This window comes from Balaenoptera ricei, chromosome 15 (assembly GCF_028023285.1).
Source record: "Balaenoptera ricei isolate mBalRic1 chromosome 15, mBalRic1.hap2, whole genome shotgun sequence".
Lineage (NCBI taxonomy): Eukaryota > Metazoa > Chordata > Mammalia > Artiodactyla > Balaenopteridae > Balaenoptera > Balaenoptera ricei.
The window spans coordinates 64,918,817-64,935,698 of record NC_082653.1 but is presented as its reverse complement, the minus strand read 5'-3'; the positions used below and the strand labels follow the sequence as shown (position 1 = coordinate 64,935,698).

Sequence of the window (16,882 nt, the reverse complement as noted above, 5' to 3'; positions counted from 1 at the left end):
TACCCCAAATTTTACAGTAGTCATTTGTCACTTCTACTTGGGATTTCTCCCAACTGTCATCTCTCATTCCTTATACACCATCTCAAACCTTACTTACTTTAGAACTGCTTGGAGAAGTGGAAAGGAATACATATCAAGTAGCTATCTATCTCCATTGAAATTCAAAGTAAAATGCATAGTTGAGAAGTAGGTACAAGAAGGGATTAATTTGGGGGCAGTCTGGTGTAACGGAAAATTCTAGGATTCTAGACTCAGATGGTCCTGTCCTTTACTGACTGTGTGGCCTTAGACAAATCATTTAATATAATTGACTTTCATATTCATTGACTATAAAATACAGATAGTGCAAATTAAATTCACAGACTACGTATTTCCTCTTGAATACATTTCACGTTTTAGTTTGTATCAGTCAGGATGAGCTGAGTTGTGCTGTGGTAACAAACAACCTGCAAATCTCAATGGTTTAGCACAACAGAAGTTTATTTCTTACTCATGCTCTATGTCTAACACTGGTTGATGGAGTTCTCTTACCAGTCACTCAGGAAACTAGACCCATGGAGATGCCACCTGGACATTGGGTTTTGCAAATGATAACTTTGAGTGCTCATTGGGATAAATTCAGGTTTTGAGTCACTTAGTCAACAAATGTGTAATGAGGAAATTCTGTAATAAACCTTGTTGATACAGAAACAGAAGATGCTTGCTTCCAGGAGCTCACAGTATAATAATAATGATAACAAAAACAACATTAATAGTAACAGTAGTTACAGAAGCCAAGAGTTATTAAGCCTGACACTGTATTAGGAGCTTATTTTATGCAGCAGGTATTTTCCCAGTCACAAAACTCAGATGGGTGAAAATAGAACTTTATTTTTCTCTAACTGAATTTAATTTCACTCTCAAGCACTCAACTTCCACTATACACTGGAAAATTGAATTAGAGGAAATGAAATCACTTGTGGCTTATAAATCAGTCTCTTTTGGATACTACTCAGTTGATCCAAGTTTCTCTCTCCAATTCCTTCTCACCAGGGATGCTTGAAGGTGCTGGTGTGAAGTGGAGACTTAGCTTTGCGACATGCCAGACCATGGGGAGAAGTGTCATCCTCTGCTGTCGCCACCTTGTATAGTTGTGTATGCCTGTTGCTTCTATTGCTGCTGACCATGTTTCTACAGTAACCTTTGGTTTTCAAGTCAAAGCATCCACATCCCCAACCCCCAACCATGAGGACATTTTTTGGTCTCCTGGTTCTCACAGCCACTTCTGAGCCTTTCTCAGGAGACTGAGAGCTCTCAACTGCTTTCTCCACACCACACTCGTACAATAAGGATTTACAGGTCTGCCCTCACTTCTATCCACCCAGACAGTCCCCTCAGCCTCTCCTACTCTATGGCTTGGGTGCCATGTTGGACAAGGATTTTCTGTATAATTCTTACGGACTCCTGGGGAATGAGGCAGTGACTCCTCTGCTCCGGGATTCCCCCAAACTCATCTATGGCTTTGTTCATCATCCTAGATTATATTCATTCTGTTTATCTAGAGTCAGCATGTACAATCCTAGTAGTTTCAAATGACCTTCAAAAAAAATCTCCTCAAAAGATAGGCCAATCAGTGCTCCAGCTGAAGATGGAAAACAATCAATACTGCTTTGTAATCTGGATAACAACAATGTAAGTTCAGGACTGATATAACAGCAAAGGCCTGAAGCTGGAATCAATATGCATTAGGATTCTCTGTCCATTTATCATTAAGGCTAATCAGTTGTTGGCTTTGAACAGAAGACTCAGACCTTGATTAGAGCTGTCAGTGGTAAGGAGTCAATTAAAATGTGTTTGGCTGCACTAGTGTGTTTGAATTTCAAATCATCTGAAATCCTGGTGTGGCCTAAATGGCAAGTTTTCTCATATGCAAAAGGAGGGAGTTGGAACAGACAGCTGGTCTCAAAGTTCTCTTCCAGCTGTGAAGGATTCTCTTTGATAATACGAAGGTAAACAGAATCTTAATTCATTCCTTGTTGACTTTAGTTGTTTATTTTGCATGAGGGAGGAAAAGCAGCCCGCGTTTGGTATTTAAGGAAAACATACATTTATAATTCATCTATATGCAGTCATATACATTATAACTGTGAATCCAAAAGACACCTCCCTTAATAAGCAAATGAGAATTTATAAGCTTGCTTTCACCCACCTCACTACCATTATTTATCTTATATTAATGGCCTTTCTACCCAGTAGACTGCTCTAAGTCTATTAACTTTTTTTTTTTTTTAATGGCATCTTTGGATTTGGGGCAAGCCATTGGGCTCTCAGCTCATTTGCAATTTCTCCATTGTTTATGAATGCCCTGGTTTATGTCAAGAGGATGTGGTGGTTCATTTTGAGCCTAATTTTGGCTTTCACCTGGATTCAAAGCATCTGAGGATGTCTTATGGGCCTGTCAAGTATCTATTTGAATGAGCTAATTTTTATGGTGGCAATAGAGTTGTAAGGGGCAATAGAGAAGGTGGTTTATACACAGGGTACCTCGGGAGAACAACATAGTCATAAAGACTGCTGGCTTTGGAGACAGACATTCTTGGTCCCTCTTCCTATTTCTATGATATTGGGCCAGTTGCTTAAACTTCTGGGCTTTGTTTGCATATCCACAAAGTGAGGGCAATTACTACGAACCTCCTGTGGTCATTTTGAGGGTTCAGAGTAGCAGTGCATGCTTGGGGCTTAGCTTGCTGCCCTGCACAGAGTTAAGTGTTCAATAAACCTTAGCTTCTATTTTAATGTCTGCCCCTTACCTGGTCCCTTTAACTTGTTTCTGAGCCTTCCATCAGAAGGTTTTCACAAAAGAGCTGTTTTCACAAGGGACCATGTGAAATGTTAAGGTGGGTCCAGAGGTCCTGGATTTTATTTTTGAAGTCAAGAGCCAGGGAAATATGAATTATTACTATTCATGACCTCATTTGTCCCTCAAGCTGATGAGGCTCAAGGGAACTCTGAGTACATTTATATTTGCTTTCCTATACACATACCTTTCCTTTTGTCTTGGTGCTTTTCATATTGATAGAGCCACAAACTGCCTGGAAGGCACCCTTGAGAAAAATGATGTCTCTACTCACAAAACACTTCTGACATCAGTGTGTCAGGATTTTCCCCACACCAACCAATTCTCCAATCCTCCAGACACCAACTAGGTGTCCTACAATTCATTTCTGATACTAGCTACCCAGAGTTAGAGTGGATTCCGCAGATTGAAGGCTCAGTCCCACAAGACTGCCCACCTCGTCCCCCAATTTAGATGCCAGTTGCAAGTCCCAGGTTGTCATCTGTCCTTCTGACCAACTGGCTATTAATTGGAGGTTCTCACACCTCACTCCTATATATAATGGCTCACAGAACTCAGAGATCCACTTTACTTATGTTCACTTGTTTATTATAAAGAATATTATAAAGGATACAAATGAATAGCCAGATGAAAATGTACACAGGGTGGCATCTAGAAAGGTCCCGAGCCCAGGAGCTTGTCCCTGTGGAGTTGGGGTGTGCCACGCTCCTGACACGTGGCTGTGTTCATTAACCCAGAAGCTCTTCAAACCCCATTGTTTAGGGATTTTCACGAGGCTTCCCCACCTGAGCGTGACCCATCATTAACTCATCCTCTTTGGAGGATGGGGGATGGGGCCGAAAGCTTGGTCTTTCTGGTGACCCGCCCCCATCCTGAAGGTATCCAGGATCCCATCAAGAGTTTCCTTGTTAGAGCAAAAGATGTTTCCATCACCCAGGAAATTCCAAGGGATTTAGGAGCTCTGTGTCAGCAACCGGGCGCAGAGACCAAATATATGTTTCTCACGGTGTCACACACCACTACATTCTCCTCATAACAGCTAACATTTGTGAACATGCACCGTATGTCAGGCACAGTGCCATGTACTTTGACATGAATATCTCACTGAATCCTCATGATAATCTTTTGAGACAGGTCATCACTTTACAGATGAAGAAATGGAGGTTTAGGGAGGTGAAGTCATTTCCTCGAGGTCACGTAGCCAATAAATGAGGGATCTGGGATTTGAATCTTGCCTGCCCGGAGCACCCAAACTTAACCTCCACTTTGTCAACATAGTTCCACAGCCTTCAAAGCCCTCAACTTTTCACCAGCTAGCTCTGTTCGATGAGTTGAACCCCTACGTGGGTGATTCTGCAATGTCAATACTCCACATGCTTTCTCTCCAAAGACTGGGGCTGCTTAGATCATCCGCACAAATACATCCAGCCAAAAATGCCAGAGAAACGCTGCCTTGTGCCTCCAAGTCCCTTCATTTCTCCCACTCAGCACAAAGGCTTCACGTGAGAGAGGATTTGCAAATGATGTCCACATACACCTGCTGACACTCGTCATTTTTAATCGAGACATCGTCTCCTGCTACCCAGCTTTGATACTCTGCTTATGCAGCCCTCTCTGGTATCCAGACAACAGCAATTTTCTCTGTTAGCCAATTACCCTTCACTGAATGTTCCAGTACTCTCATGCCTGCAGAAAAAGTTTCTGGGGAAGGAGGCACTTTTCCCAGAGCCCAGATGGTGGTGAATTGCCCCCATGATGCTGGGTATTCACCTACACTGGGTAGATCTTCCTTTCCTGCTGAAAGAAGGGATCTCATTCTGCAAATACACTAATGATGTGTAATTATCATCACCACAAGCCTTCTACACATCTGGGCTAATGGCTCCAGCTTCCATGATGATTCTCATATTTTTTCCCAGTTCTGTACTTAAATAGTTCTGTGCTGTCCCTAGTAGTGGGAACAGTTGTCTTCCAGGTAAATTTAAACATCCTGGCTTGATACACCTGGTTTATATCATGTGACGATAATAGCATCATCACACGTTTCAATCATATCTTTACTCCTCTTGGTTGAATAGTTAATTCAGTTTTGTTAAAACTCAAAGTCATCTTTAAAACAGCCCTGCCTGACAGAAATACTAACGTCAGGAATTCATGAGCAATTGGACCCCAAGGTCAAAAAAAGGGAATGTGTAGTCAAACCTAGCCTTGCTTGTCACAGTGGAGTGGGGCTTGGGGAATTATTAAGCAGCCATCAGGAAAAGCAGAGGAGATAACGTTCTTTCCATGCAAGTGCTTTTTCTCAATGCAAAATGCTCCTTGGAGTCTGCACGGGGTAGTTTCCACTCATTTCATATGGAGGAGAAATGCATCTAAGCCCTCAGACTCAAGTGTGAAAGAAATACCATTTTCTATCTTGCTTATTTTAACTCAACTTTACCCTGAACTCTCAAACTTCGAGGTTGGTAAAAAAAAATAATTTCAGTCAATACTGAGCTTCCTCATCCCTAGAGTTCATTTAGTATTTGTTGGAGAATACTTATTTGAATAATAATGAATACTTATTTGTAGGAGACCCACTGCTGAGAAGCACTGGTTTGTGGACCTTCTGCTTCTATTTTAAGCTTGGAGCCCAAGACCCTCTGGTAGGGCTGAGGGTCCCTGAGCTTGGGGTCCAGCTTCCAGAGGGGCTCCTTATAGCCTGTCCTGATTTTCCAGGCATTGCTCCTACACAGGCCAGATTTTCTACTCTTCAAGGGACCCTCATTCTCCATTTTCACCCTCTTTCTATCTCTTGAGGGAATCCCTGACTCCCTCTGGCTGTTTCTCACTCCCCTGAATCTGGTAAAGCTACTTCATCCCTTTCTTCACGTGAAACTTTAACAGAATATGGTAAATTTTACTGACTGTAAAGACTCTGCAGTCTGCTCAGTAAAGATCCCTGAGCTCTCTTTGGGATGGAAAACCAAACAAACATACAGTGAAAAAGCCACAGATTAATAATTCAAAAAAATGTATCTACCACAGGTAGAAGAAAACAAACTCAAAACATTAATTTCCTTCTATACTTTCTCTTGCAGTAGTGAACATACAGGGCTCAGATTCCATGGTAATTGGAACAAGAATCACAGAGCTGCATTCCATTTTTAAATTGGATCGTTAGTACCGCTTCAACCATCTTATCTCATGGGTATCCACCCTGCCTTTTATGGCTGGGGTGGTCCCCCCCACCCCAGCCCCCTCTTAGATCTTAATTTTGCAAATAAGGACTGAGAAGTGGCATTAAGATCAGCCTCATTATCACGTTTCAGTTTGGCACTGTGTTTATCTCTCCATCTTTATTAGCAGAGTCTGATTCTTTTAGCTCATTTGCATAACTCCTAACGTCATGGGTTTATTCAGGAGGCCCTTTGATGAAGGAATGAAGAAGATCCTCTCTACACCAAAGGGCTCTTCATTCAAATGCAGTGGAACATAACACCTAGGAAAGCAGACTGTGTAGGTTGCTGGACCGCCTGGATTGAGTTCTGATCAGCCACTTCCTGCCTGTGTGACCCTCGGCAAGTTGCTTAACCACTCTGGGCCTCAGTTTCTCCATTTGCAAAAATGACAGGCATGTGGCAATAGCAGCTCCCTGATAGCACATAGTTCATGATTTGCCAATCTGAATTAATCCATGGAAAGCACTTAAACAGAGCCTGGTATGTACTCTTAGGCATTATTTTCATGATCCTTTTCTTTTTATTAATGTAAACATTTTGTTGAAGAGTGACATACGTGTAGAAAAGTGCCTGAGTCATTAAGGTAAAGCTCAGTAAGCTTCTGAAAGGGACACATCTAAGTAAGCAGCAACCAGATCAGCAAACAAAGCATTAGGAGAATTCCAGAAGTACTTTCATGTCCATTTCTTGCCACTAACCCCTTACCCATAAGGGGTAACCACTATCCTGGCTTCTAACAACTGCAGGTTTGTTTTTGCCTGTTTTTGAGCTTGATATAAATGGAGTCATACAGGATGCACTATTTTTATTTGATTTATTTTGCTTAATATTTTTGTGAGTTTCATTCTCTGTTTTAGTTGGTAGAAATAATTCATTTTTCATTGCTGTGTAGTGTTCCATTTGGGGAATAATATGCAACAATATGTTTATCCATGTGGTGGATGTTTGAGTTGTTTCTATATTTTGGCTATGAAGTATAGCCATGCTATAATACATTCTAATGCACATTTTTGGGCAGAATTTGCATATATGTGCATTTTTATAGGTCCATATTTCAGTATGAAATTGCTGAGTCATAGGGTATGAATTTGTTCAACTTCAGCAGACACTGCCAAACAGTTTCCAGTTGCTCCACATCCTTACCAGCATTTGGTATTGTCCGTCTTTTTCATTTTAGCCAATTTGGTGGCTGTGTAGTTGTATGACATTGTATTTTATTCACCAAATATCTGATATAATATTTTATTTTTCCAATGTTTCATTTTGAAATAATTTCAAACTTATAGACAAGTTTCAAGACTAGTACAAATTATGTATGCTCTTCACCTATATTTATCAACTGTTAATTTTCCACATTTGCTTTTATTTTCTCTCTACATGTGTGTGTATATATATATATGTATATATACATATACATATATATATGCATAGTGTTTTTTAAACATTTTGTTTAATATATCGTGCCCCATTTACCATGAAATTCTTCAGAGTGTGTGTGCCAAGAACCATCTCTTAAGTCACAGCACAATAATCAAAATCAGAAAAAATTCAGTATTCACACAATATAATTATCTAATCTATAGACTTTATTATAATTTCACCAGATGTTCCTATAACGCCCTTTATAGCATATTTTTTCAGGTTCAGGATTCAATCCAGGATCATGCATTGCATTTAGTTTTCATGTCTCTGTCTTTACTCTGGAATGTTGCCTCAGTCTTTCTTTGTCTTTGGGATATTGACATGTTTTGAAAAGTGTTTAAGAATGTCCATAGATTTTGGTTTATCAGATGTCTCCTGATTAGATTCAGGTCATACATTTTTACCAGATTATTAAACGAGTGATGTTGTGTCCTTCTCAGTGGTCATTCAGTTGGTGTATGACATTGGTTTGTTCCATCACTATTGGTATTAACTTTGATCACTTGATTAAAGGTTTCTCCATTATAAAATTACTTTTATGCCTTTGTAATTAATCAAGAATTTTAGGGCATATACTCTGAGGCTATGCAAGTATCCTGTACCTCATCAAACTCACACCCACTCCTTTTAGCATCTATTGGTGATTTGTGCCCAAATCAGTTATTACTATGATGGTTGCAAATGGTAATTTTCTAATTCCCATATTCCTTCCTCATTAATTAGTTTGCATTCTACAGTAAATGCTTTCCTTTCCCTCAATTAATTAATCACCTCATGAAGAAATAATGTCATTAGGCTAACAAGAGCAACACTGTGGTACACGCTGAGTTGTGGACGCGGCAAAGGAAAGCTCACCTAAAGAAGCAACATTTGAGCCTAAAAGGGGGCTGAAAGAGGACTGGAAAGAGTGAGGCAGTGGGAAGAGCAGGTCCAGAGGCTGGGAGTTAAAAGGGGGCCTGAGAGGCCTTCAGCCTGGTTGGAGGGTAGCAGGTGAGGGGATGTGGGTTGAGAGGGTGGAGGGTAAGCCTGGAGCAGTCTTTAAGATTAATTCAAACATTACACTGCATTTCCCTATTTGGAAGACCTTTCTCACCATGCCTGCCCTTTCATGTCAGGCCCACCTACATTCAAATTCCCACCTCTTTCTTTTTTTCTTTTTTTTTAAATTATTATTATTATTTTTTTTAATTTAATTTTTATTTATTTATTTATTTTTTTTATTTATGGCTGTGTTGGGTCTTCGTTTCTGTGCGAGGGCTTTCTCCAGTTGCGGCAAGCGGGGGCCACTCTTCATCACGGTGCGCGGGCCTCTCACTATCGCGGCCTCTCTTGTTGCGGAGCACAGGCTCCAGACGCGCAGGCTCAGTAATTGTGGCTCATGGGCCCAGTTGCTCCGTGGCATGTGGGATCTTCCCAGACCAGGGCTCGAACCCGTGTCCCCTGCATTGGCAGGCAGATTCTCAACCACTGCGCCACCAGGGAAGCCCCCCCACCACCTCTTTCTTTTATCTATTGCTCTTCAACCAATAATCCCCAAATTTAGTGGCTTAAAACAACAATGGTTTATTATTTTTCATGCCTCTGTGGATTTTGAATCGGGACAGGGTTCATCAGGGTGGTTCTTCTGCTGCATGTGGTGTTGGCTGACGTCTTTCACTCAGCTGCCCTCTTGGCTGCCTAGGCTGGGATCAAATGTCCAAGAAGCTTCTCTCACATTTCTGGGCACTTCAGTTCTCCTTCCCATGACTCTCTCTGTGTGATGTCTCATCATCCAGTAGTCCAGGCCAAGAGTCTCCTATCATGGTGGCTGCTTGTAAGAGCAAAAGTGGAAGCTGCCAGGCCTCATAGGAGCTGGTTCCATTTTCATTCTATTGATAAGTCACCAGGCAGCCTAGATTTCACTGGGAGGAGAAATGGTTTTCATCTCTTGATGGGTGGAGTAGCATGTACATACAAGCAGGGCAGGAATTGGTGGTGGCCATCTTTGAAGACTATCTATCATGCCACCTCTTCCAGGAAGTATTTCCTGACTTTTCCAGGCCACCTTCCTACCAATATATAACAACTATTGTTTTGGGCCTTAGTTAGGCTTATGTTACACAGTGCTTTATATTATTTCCAAATCATTCCAAGTATCGATATTTTAGCTTCCTTAATTCCCTAGAATATTAGTAGACCCTAATTTAGTTGAATACGGTAATTAACAAATAAATTTGTGTAGGAATAATATCATGCCATTTATTGAATGACAACCATGTGCTAGGCCTACACTAGATATTTTATGTTATTTATCTACTATATCCTCTAAGGAATATATAAAAAAATCTCTATTTTTTAAGAGAAAAAAAAAAAGCAGGATCCAGAAAGGAAACATAAATTGCTTAAGATTATCCCGCAAATTTGGGTCAGCGTTAGCATTGATTCCCAGGTCTGTGTGATTCTAGAATCGTGTTGCAATTTTCCTACATGTAAAGTAGTCACTTACTGAGTAGTCACTATGTGCTTGGCCCTTTGCTTAATGCCAGGCATCCAGAAATGCATAGATTTCTGCCCTTGGTCTAATGGAGAAGGAGGATTTGTAAACAAATAATGACAACAAAATGTTTAAAGGACAACATGTTAAATGCTAGAGGAGAGGTCTGAGACTCCAGACCTGGGGTCATCAACTCTGCCAGAGACAGCGGTGGGAGACGTGACAGTGTCAGAGGCATTTGAACTGTGACTTGAAGGATAAATAGGAATTCACTAGGTAAAGGAGGATAAGTGGAGAGAGTGACTGGAGATGAAGCTGAAGAAGCAGACTGGGTTCAGATTGTGAAGAAAAGGAAGGAAAGGAGATCAATATTATTGAGTATCCTTTATAAGTGATCACCTGCCTTGTCCCACTGAATCCTAAAATATCTCTGAAAAGGTTATTTTCTTTTCCCCATTCTTATAGATGGGGAACTGAAGTTCAGAGAGATCAATAAAATACCCAAGGTTACATTAAATAGTTTGGACTTTATCTTCTAGGTACCAGGGAGCCAACAGACATTTTCAAAACCAGAGCATGACCTGAGTTGATGGAGACATGAATGCTGGTGCCATACAGAAGTGATAAAGAGTGGGTAGAGGCTGGCAGTGTAGAAACCAGATTTAGGAGGCTCTTCCTAGTACCAGCTATGAATTGATGAGGACCTTGATGAATTTGATGGCAACAGGATGGAGAAGAGGGGCTGAATTTAGGTAGCATTTATGAGGTCTAATTAATGGGATTGAAGGACTGATAGGACACAGAAAGGAAGGAAGAGTCAAGAACGATTCAAACCTTCCAGTTTGTGAAATAGAGTCACAGATGTAGAAAACAAACTTATGGTTACCGGAGGGAAAGGGAGGGGGGAGGCATAAATTGGGAGATTGGGATTGACATATACACACTACTATATATAAAATAGATAACTAATAAGGACCTACTGCATAGCACAGGGAACTCTTCTCAATACTCTGTAATGGCCTATATGGGAAAAGAACCTAAAAAAGAGTGGATATAGGTATATGTTTAACTGATTCACTTTGCCATACAGCAGAAACTAACATAACATTGCAAATCAACTATACTCCAATAAAAATTCAAACAAAACAAAACAAAAGCTTCCAGTTTGGAAGATTACATGGTTGATATTTTCATCAATGGAGACATGCAGACAACAGAGCTCAGCAGTTAAGCAGACTCAGGGGTTTGTATCCTGGTTCTGTCCCTTACTTGCTTCATGACTTGATCTCTCTGAATCTCTCTTTTCCACACCTGAAAATGGGAATAACAGTATTACCAACCTCCTTAGCTGCATTAAATAAGCTAACACACGAGAAGCGCTTAGCACAGAGCTCGGCTCATGGTAAGCATTTAATGAATATCAACTACTATTTGTTCATTCAGTGGATATCTGTTGAGCAATTTCCACTTTCCTAGGTTCTGGAGATTCAGACTATAAATAAAATAGTCAAAGTTCTTTCATTCATGGAGATTACATTCTTGAGGGCAACATGAGAACACAATAATACAAAAGCTAACTGCAGAGAATGTGAAATACATGAAAAAAAAAAAAAAGAGCCAAAAGGGCTAAAAGATAAAACACAGCTGTCAGGGAAACTCTAGATGGGAAATAGTTCTTAACTGTAGATGACTTGTTCCATCCCCTCCCCAGGGGACATTTGGCTATATCTTGAGATATTTTGGGTAGTCACAACTTGCAGGGAAGTGCTAAGGGCATCTAGTGGGTTGAGGCCAGGGAAGCTGCTAAGCCTCCAAAATGCACAAGAGACAGTGATCTGGCCCCAGATGCCAATAGTCCTGAGGCTGAGAAACTCTGAGAAAGGGTCATGAGAGAAAGTCTTTCCGAGGAGAGTGTATTTGATCTGGGAGCTCGAGGAGGAGGAGGAGGAACCAGCCTTGAGAACAGCTGACCCTAGAGCTTTTTTTTTTTTTTTTAAACTTGACAGAGACATTGTGAAATCTTCTTTTTTTTTTAATTAATTAATTTATTTTATTTATGGCTGTGTTGGGTCCTCGTTTCTGTACGAGGGCTTTCTCTAGTTGCGGCAAGCGAGGGCCACTCTTCATCGCGGTGCGCGGGCCTCTCACTATCGCGGCCTCTCTTGTTGCGGAGCACAGGCTCCAGACGCGCAGGCTCAGTAATTGTGGCTCACGGGCCTATTTGCTCCGCGGCATGTGGGATCTTCCCAGACCAGGGCTCGAACCCGTGTCCCCTGCACTGGCAGGCAGATTCTCAACCACTGCGCCACCAGGGAAGCCCAGGCAGAGGAAACAACAGCATCTGCAAAGCCCAGAGGAGGGAAAGGACCTTGTGCATGGAAAGATCAGAAAAAAGGCCAGGTGGCTGGTAAACTGTGATAAATGGGAGATAATCTCTGCATTAGCCGAGATGAGAGAAGAAGTTAGCCGCCAGATCATACAAGATCTTAAAGAGTTTGTCTTTTATTCCAAGGATACACACCTGTTCAGGTTTACATTTCATGCTGTAAAAGGCTCACGCTGGCTCCATGTGGACTGGAGGGGGGCAGGGAAAGGAGGCTGCAGTAACTCCTCACGAGATGGTGACACCGAGAGTTTTATCAGTGGGGGTGGAGAGAAAGGAACAGAGCAGAGACACATTCTGGAAGGAGAACAGACGACACTTAAGAGACATTGGATCTTACAGGTGAGGAGGAGAGAGAGAAATCAAGGACTACTGCTAAGTGTTTGCTGGAGGCGCTGAGTGGGTGGCGGTGTGTTAATGGAGTTGGAAAGATCAGGAGGAACAGGTTGGGGTGGTGGGAACTGGGGGGTCATTTGGGGCTTACAGGTCTGAAATGCTGATTCTCTATCCAAGTGAAGATGTAGGTACACAACTCAATACACGAGTTTGGAGCTATAGGGGGAGGTCAGGGCTGGCTAAGTACGTGCCACTACCATTATATGTTATACATTATAACATATTTGATGGTACATTTCTGTCTTTCTGAGGTCTCCCTCTGTATCATCCTGCATGCAGATGTCTGAAGTCTCGCAGAGGCATTTTCTCAGAATCACTGCCAAGCCCAACACTGTCATATTTTTAAAGTGTCACATCCTCTGTGCCCCTCTGAATCAAGTCACACTTTTAATTAAGTTTCCACTTACAACCTCAAGTAAAGGGGAAAATATACCCTAAGGAATTGATCCCTGCCTGCAAAGCACCGGAATTTTCAGTGCTACCCTCTCTGCTTCCCTCTCTCTCTCTCTCTCTCGGTCTTGGATCTGCCAAGAACATTTTTATACTCGATTCCTAATTGGCTCTGGAAATGGGGGCCTTGTGGTGGAGTACATTTAGAAAGCACTGTTCTCAAGAAGTGGAGTCTTCACAGACAATACAATCTATTGACTGAAATGCAGCAGGAGGATCATTGGATTAGGGGAAATACCCTAAAGAATTGACTCAGGAGACCCGTGTCCTTGGCTTGGTCTGACCACGTGTCAGCTGGGTGACCTTGGGCAGGTGCTCAGCTTTCTGTTCTTCATTTGTAAAAATGGGAGATGGTAATCCCTACCTCATTCGAGTCTTTGTGAAAATTGGACAAGGTGGTGTGTCTAAGGTCTGGAAAGTGTTATGCACATTTTACAAAATCCATCACTTCTCACCACCTCCACGGATACCACCCTAGCCCACAACCCCATCGTGGATCACCCCCATTGCTGCAGTGACCTCCTGACTCTCTCTGTTTCTGCCCCTGCCCCCTCACAGTCTATTCTTAACACAGCCAGAGTGATGTTACAAACATATGTCACACCATGTCACTTCTTTGTTCAAAACCCTCCTACAACTTCACATCCCACTCACGGTGAAATCCAGAGTCCGCAGGGTGCCACTCCCCACTTTCCTGTCTGACTTCATCACCTATTCACACCCTCCGCTCAATCTACTCCAGCTACACAGCCTTCCTGATATTCCTGGAACACACCAGGCAGAATCCCACCCCGGGGCTTTTGCACTTGCTGCTTCCTCTGGCTGGAAGGCCCTTCTGTCAGATAGCCACATGCTTCCCCCTTCATCCCTGTCGTATCTTTATTCAAATGCCTCCTTCTCAGGAAGGCTCTACCTAATAATCACCTTAACACAGAATGCCCCACCCCACTCCCCCCTGGCCCACATTTTGTGCATCTCTCTTCCATACTTTAATTCACAGTATCTTACATTTTCTTCTGTGTATTGTCTGTCTTCACCCAGTGGAAAATAAGGTGAGTGAGTGTGGAAATTTGGGTGGGGGGGGTTGTCCTGTTTTGTTCAGTAGGGTATTTTTCATGCCCAGAATAAGGCCTGGCACATAGAGATAGATATTTACTTAATAGGGTATTCGTCATGCCCAGAATAAGGCCTGGCACATAGAGATAGATATTTATTTAGATAGCTATTGCCCAATAGATACTTCCTCTGAGAAGAATGGACAGACGAGGAAATGGAAAGACATAATATTAAAATAATTTATCCCAAACTACAGGTCTAGTGTGTGGCAGGGCAGAATTAGAAGCCCGGCAGTTTAACATGAGAGAAGACTGTGTTATTACCTAGAGTCCTTCATTTCCTCATGTCTTGACTGTTTTCCTCCCAAGTCGAGTGAGAAGCAAAAGAAATGTATGCACCCATCTTAGTCCATTTGGGCTGCTGTAACAATACCACAGACTGGGTGGCTTACAAGCAACAGAAATGTATTTCTGACTATTCTGGAGGCTGGGAAGTGAAAATTGGACTCAAGATCAAGGCGCCTGGCAGATTCAGTGTCTGGTGAGAGCTCACTTCCTGGTTCAAAGATGGCCATCTTCTCCCTGTGTCCTCACATGGGCAAGGGAGCTCTCCGGGGTCCCTTTTATAAGGGCACTAACCCCATTCGTGAGGGCTCCACCCTCATGAGCTCATCACCACCCAAAAGGCCCCACCTCTTAATATCACACTGGAAGTTAGGCTTCAACATTTGAATGTTGAGGGCAGACAAACATTCAGCCTACAGCAGCACCTTCCCCTCAGAACGTGAAACTCCTGTCCAGATATATCCAGGGATCCAGTGAGGCTGTGTGAGGGGGTACTGTTCACAGACACCTTTGGTGCCCGGACCAGCACCCCTTTGGCTGACCTGATTTCAGATGTGGACAGCTGTGTGCATGCTCCAGATGTCTCACCTCAGGTACAAACTACAGGTATCTCCCCCCTCTTCCAACCCCCCGCTTTCTCTGATCAAGGGGCTCAGCGCCTGCACAGAATTTACCTGGCTGCACGCAGGAGGTAGTGTCCCTGGGCACTAGCCCTCAACCAATGGGCGTCGAGGGAGAAATGTCCCAGGTCCACCCTTCCTGGGATGAATCTGAGGCACAGTCTACATGGGTCCGCAGAGGGTCTTTGCACGATTGCACCCTGCTTGCCCACCGTGGTAACAGCTCTGCTCTGCTGCCCGTGCCTCCTTCTCCACCTCACTCTCTCCTCTCACTTCTCCTGTCTCCTAAGTCACCTCCCAAGCGTATTTCCTGCATCCATGCCCATGTCTCAGGCTCTGCTTTCAGGGGAACCCAATCGAAGAGGGTGTCTGCAAAGGGGAGCTCAGGAGTTGAAATCAGACAGAACTGGCTTCAAATTCCAGTTCTGCCACATGCCTCAGTGCCTCCCTGGGCATCATCCTTAACTTCCTTGCACCTCCCCAGCGAGTGGAGATACTAATATGCACCCTGCCTGCTTGTCAGGAGGAGGAAGGCATGCATGTAATTGCCTATCCTAGTGCCTGGCACAGCATAGGCTATCAAAAAATGGAAGCTGATATTATGATGTGACTGACATATTTTTTATTACCCATCTTTGTCGTTCAAGGCAAGAGATGAGGACAAGGAAAGGGCAGGATGGAGGTATGTCCCGGGGGAGGAGGATGAGGGACCCTAGCATCCTCATGTTCCAAAGCTGCCACCGTAGAGGGAAGTGCCCTTTTCCTTCCCCTGGAGACGTAAGGTCTCATCAATACTTCATTAAATACGCTTCTGACATATTCCATCAACCCAGTGTGTTAATGTGTCTCATATTTATAATTAACACTCACACGGAGTTTTCAACGTGGCAGAAACTAGTGTATGTTCTCGACATTGTAATAAGTTCTTTATCCCTATTGCACAGATGAGGTGTGTGAAGTCCAGAGAGGCTGGCCAACCTTTGCAAGGTCACACAGCTAGGAAAGAGCAAAGCTGAATTTGGACCTAGCTGGTCTGCTATATTGCCTCTTTGCACAAGATCAGCAGAGCCTAAGAAGCAATTGGCTGCCATCCCAGCAGACTAGGGGAAAAGAGACATCATTTCCTTATTTGGTGACCTAATAAAGGATGCATTTAGCATAAAGCAGTGGTCCAGAAACTCCAATCTTCTCTCCTCTCTGCAAATTTTCACCCAAGATTTTTACCTCTGCTCAAACACTTCAGCCTCCAACTTCTTCCCCTGGCCAGCTGAATCTCCCTGCAAACAAGACTATGATATTCCTGTTGAAGAGAAGACTGTAGTTTTATAGAAGCTGAATGGCAGGAACCGTGGAGCTTAAATGATCAGGCTGTGATGGCTCCCACTATCAGGCAGGTGGAGAGAGAGCGCCAGATGGAAGAAGCCCACTTCCAGGAGCTCTTGAGCTCTCTTCCTGTCAACGTCGACTTACATGATAGATTTGAAGTGGAAAACAGGAATTCAAAATTATAGACAAAGATGGCAGTTAGTTTAACAAAAGCAAAAGGATGGGATTAAAAAAACCTAATGTTTTGCTAAGTAAGTCAATGCTGGGAACAATTTTACCAGGAAGTAAAAATAAACTCTAGTTTATATGCATCATGGAATATGTTACGTCTTTTCTCCTGTGTGTTTATGGCTGT

General features: G+C 42.8%; 1 long non-coding RNA gene across 2 annotated transcripts in view; it reads left to right on the top strand.

The window, feature by feature from the left end:
• Positions 1-16,882, top strand: part of LOC132348428 (uncharacterized) — a 328,330-nt gene that overhangs the window by 263,914 nt on the left and 47,534 nt on the right. The gene's annotated exons all lie outside the window — the stretch shown is intronic.